Source organism: Gossypium arboreum, chromosome 13 (assembly GCF_025698485.1).
Source record: "Gossypium arboreum isolate Shixiya-1 chromosome 13, ASM2569848v2, whole genome shotgun sequence".
Classification (NCBI taxonomy): Eukaryota; Viridiplantae; Streptophyta; class Magnoliopsida; order Malvales; family Malvaceae; genus Gossypium; species Gossypium arboreum.
In genome coordinates this window covers 48,929,526-48,934,396 of record NC_069082.1, presented here as the reverse complement: position 1 = coordinate 48,934,396, position 4,871 = coordinate 48,929,526, and the positions used below count along the sequence as shown (strand labels likewise).

At 37.6% G+C, this 4,871-nt stretch overlaps 1 non-coding gene across 1 annotated transcript; it reads left to right on the top strand.

Moving 5' to 3' along the window:
• The first annotated feature begins 2,215 nt into the window (after window positions 1-2,215).
• LOC128287664 (small nucleolar RNA R71) lies at window positions 2,216-2,321 on the top strand. Its single transcript, XR_008278364.1, has one exon. It is a non-coding gene; the product is annotated as a small nucleolar RNA R71 (small nucleolar RNA).
• The last annotated feature ends 2,550 nt before the right edge of the window (window positions 2,322-4,871 follow it).

Sequence of the window (4,871 nt, the reverse complement as noted above, 5' to 3'; positions counted from 1 at the left end):
TTTGGGGAAATCATGTCCTACTTCCACACGGCTGTATTGCACGGTCGTGTCTCTTCCCCTGTTTGGCCACGGCTTTAGGCACGCTCGTGTGCCTGGCTGTGTGTGCTGAAAAACTTTACAATTCAAAGATAAAGTTAATGATTTAAAGTTTTAGAAATTAAAAATAAAGGAATCAAAATATGTTAGTGCTCGGGTTGCCTCCCGAGAAGCGCTTATTTATAGTCTAAGCTCGACTTACCTCTCTAGTGAATGGTCAGGGTGGTTTAAGGAGTTTATACTCCTCATTCCTACTATCAATCTCATCAAAATAGGGTTTTAATAGGGTGTTTTTTTACCTTAAAAGTGCTGAACTTGGGGTGACTCACCTCACCGTACTGAATGGAAAAATACTGAGTACCGTAAGAGGGATTTCCTAATTCGGTGTGGTAGTGACAATGTAGGGATCTATGGCATCTAGTAAGACTTTATCACCAACTTTAAGTTGATTATGAGAGGTATCAAGCTTGTTTTGGCATAGTTTCAGTTTATCATGTGTTCTCGGTTTATGTGCTCGCCATTCATCTAGCTCCTCTATCCGTAGCCTTCGTTCTTCATGAATGTGTCCTCTATCATTTCTGGAACATGGCTCGTGAACTTCTTTGAAGCTTAATTTCTACAAAGTCATATTGTTAGTTTTAGTAGATTGGTGTGGGCTATTACCTTCAATGTTCGATGTGATGCCGGAATTACAAGCTTGAAGGGTGATCGTTTCGTCTCCCATACGAAGTGTAAGCTCACCTATGCCAACATTAATAATTGTTTTAGCAGTTGCTAAAAAGGGCCTTCCCAAAATCAAAGGGGGTGTTATTATCCTCCTCTATGTCTAGAACAACGAAATCAACGGGAAATATGAACTTATCTACTTTCACGAGTACATCTTCAATAATACCCTTAGGGAATCTTATAGTTTTATCTGCCAATTGAATGCTCATCCTAGTTTGTTTAGGTTTCCCAAGACCTAGTTGCTTAAACATTTTGTAAGGCATGACGTTAATACTAGCCCCTAAATCAGCTAATGCATGACTTATATCTAAACTACCAATTAAACAAGGAATTGTAACACTCCCTGGATCTTTCAATTTGTGGGGTAGCTTATTCTGGAGAATAGCTAAGCAGACTGCATTTAGCTCCACATGCGACGCTTTGTCCAACTTTCGCTTATTTACTAAAAGCTCTTTTAAAAATTTCATTGCATTTGGCATCTACGACAAAGCTCCAATAAACGGTAGGTTAATATGTAATTTTTCAAAAGTTTGAGGAATTTACCGAATTTTTCGTCTGAGCGGTCTTTCCTTGTCGCGTTAGGGTATGGGACACGAGGTATATATTCTTCATTCATCGTTTTGTTATGACTTACCTCACTTTCACCTTTGCTCACCACAGTTTCTTGCATCAATTTTGGCTCAGGCACAATGAATCCTTCCTTATCTTGAGTACTAATTGCGTTGATGTGTTCCCTTGGGTTAGGTTCAGTATTACTTGGTAAGCTACCTTGTGGTCATTCAAAGATTAGTTTGGATAGCTGGCCTATTTGAGTTTTGAGTCTTTGGATCGATGCTTGTTGATTTTTAAGTGTTGTCTCGGTATTTTGGAAACGGGTTTTTGACATTGATATGAATTTTGAGAGCATCTCCTCAAGGTTCAGTTTTTTCTCTTGTTGGTAAGGTGGTTGTTGAAAACCCTGAGGATTTTGTGGCTTTTGATTCCCTTGACCTCCCCAGGAGAAATTTGGGTGGTTCCTCCAACCTACATTATAAGTATTACTGTATGGGTTATTTTGAGATCTAAAGTTATTGTTACCCATATAGTTGACTTGTTCCTCTTCGGTTGTAGGATTGAAGGATTGATATTCTGTATGCACACCTCCTCCATTTGAGTCACACCTCATTACTAGATGTACCTACGTAGAACCAAGTAAACCATCAATCTTTTTATTGAGAAGTTCTACCTGATTTGACAGCATAATAACTGAGTCGACGTTATAAACGCCGGCTATTTTTATTGGCTTAGTCCTCATGACTTGCCACTGATAGTTATTCAGTGACATTTCTTCAATGAATCATGAGCCTCTTCAGGTGTTTTGTTGTTGATGGTTCCGCCAGCAGCTGTGTCAACCATTTGCCGAGTCGAGGGACTCAGACCATTGTGGAATGTTTGTACTTGAAGCCAAAGCGGTAACCCATGTTGAGGGCACCTTCTCAGTAAGTCCTTGTATCTCTCCCATGCATCGTAAAGTGTTTCTAAATCCAACTGCACAAAAGAAGAGATATCATTATGTAATTTAGTCGTTTTAGCCGGCGGAAAGTATTTTAGTAAAAAAATTTCCGTCATTTGTTCCCAAGTAGTAATTGACCCTCGTGGCAACGAGTTCAACCACTGTTTAGCTTTGTTCCTCAATGAAAAAGGAAATAACCGAAGACGAATGGCATCATCAGAAATGACATTTATTTTAAATGTATTGCAAAATTCTAGAATGTTTGCTAAGTGGGCGTTTGGATCTTCATCCTGCAAACCATCAAACTGAACAAACTGATAGTACGTGGAGTAGGATTCTGATTAGCCGCAATTACAGGAGGTAGCTGATTGCCTTGGTTTTCAGCCATCTCTTTGGTTGGTGGTTGAGTATCGTCTTCTTGCTAGTTCCCTGTGTATCTTAAGCTACGCCTTATTTCTCTTTGGTTTCTACGAACTGTACAATCAATTTCTTCGTCAAAAAGTAATGGTCCTGACGGGTTTCTTCTAGTCATAAACTATAAAAACCTGCCAAGAGAAAGAAAAATTAAATCAATAAATAATAGTAATAAAATTAAATTAAATTGCAAGAAAAATAAATGGCTAACTATTATCGCGTGATTCGTAACAAGTAATAAATATTTATAATGAAGATCAAACTTAGACTAACTATTATCGTGATGTAGGAAAGTGTACCTATCGAATAGTAGTATAGTTTTTAGCAAGACCGGATTGTCGAACCCAAAGGAACTAAAAGTACTAGTAATGACTGTCTTTTTATTATCTAGCCTAAGAATAATGAGATTTTGTTTTAATTAAATAATTATCTAAACTAAGAATGCACAGAGAAAAGAATTGGGGAATTGCTTTTGGGAAAATTGATTGACTTGAGACAGTACCTAAAGAAAAATCCACCTAGACTTTACTTGTTATTCTGGCTCCGAATCGGACGATTTATTCATTCAACTTGTTCCGTAGAGATCCCTAAGTTATGTTATTATCCCTATTCAAGACTAATAACGTCTAATCTCTAAATTGAATAACCGAGAATTTTCTCTAATTAATACTTCAGGGTTGTATTAACTCGATCTATGGATCCCCTTATTAGGATTCACCCTAATCCGGCAAAATCTTGTCACCCTATTTCTAGGCGTGCAAACAACTCCGCTTAATTGTGAAAAAGTACTTTTAGACAGGGTCTATTCCTCTTCTGAATAAGAGCATGTCTTGAATCAGTATCCTGGATATCAAAACAAGAATTAAGAGCACATAATTAAGAACAAGTTAAATATTTATCATACAATTCAGAAAATAATAACAAGATTCGTCTTAGGTTTCATTCCCCTTAGATATTTAGGGGATTTAGTTCATAACTAAATAAGAAAACATCTCAGAAGAATAAAGAATACAAAACATAAAGAAAACCCAAAACTCCTAAAGGGAAATTGAGGAGAGATCTTCAGTCTTGATGATGAATCCGACTTCTGAGATGGATCAATCGACTTCCTTTGGGTAATTCCTTACCACCTATTCTCCATCTCTCTTTTTCTCCTCTTCTAGGGTGTATTTATAGGCTTTGGAATGCCTAGAAGCCCTCAAAAGTAGCCTTTTCCGAATTGGACATAACTTGGGCTCAGCAGGGAGACGCCCGTGTGACACGCCCATGTGCGATTACTTCAGGCCGTGTTCGAGCCTATTAGAATGGCACGGGCGTGTGCTATACCCGTGTGAGTTGTGTTCCAATTTTTCCAGATTGACACGGCCGTGTGGTCTGCCCGTGTGAGGAGGTCCAAGCCGTGTTGGTTTCGTACTTTGGTCTATTTTCTCCATTTTTGGCCCGTTTCTCGTTCCTTTCTCTCTCCTATGCTCTCCTAAGTATAAAACATGAAATTAAAGCATTAGAAGCATCGAATTCACCAATTCTAATGAGAAATCATCCATAAAATACATTAAACGTGGGGAAAAAATGTGTATAATTTACGGTTTATCAGTAATTCTTTCCCATTTACATTATGGTATCGTAACTAGTTGTAATAGTCCAGAAGGCAACTGATGTTCAGCTTTTACTTGCTAACGTATCAAACATTTAGACACAAACTCAGAAATATCCCACTTTATTCTCGGCCACCAGTACATCTTTTTTAAATCATTATACATTTTATTACTACCAGGATGAATAGACATGTTACCATTGTGATCTTCATTCAAAATCTTTTGTACTAGTTCTAAACCTTTTGGTACACATACTCTTCCTTTGAATAACAAACAACCATCAGTCCCAATCTGAAATTCTGAGTCAAGAGTTGATTCACTTTGTATCCATTTTTCTTGCAACTTACTATCATTTTTCTGAGCTTCAGAGATCTATTGAAAAAGTGTGGGTCTAGCTTTTAACTCAGCTATACTTGAACCATCATTAGATAATGAGAATCGAGTATTCATAGCTCGCAAGGAAAACAGAGATTTTCTACTCAGAGCATCTACAACTACATTGGCTTTTCCTAGATGATAGTCAATGACAAGGTCATAATCTTTCAGTAATTCAAGTCATCTGCGCTGTCTCAAATTCAAATCTTTCTGAGTCATCAAGTACTTCAGAC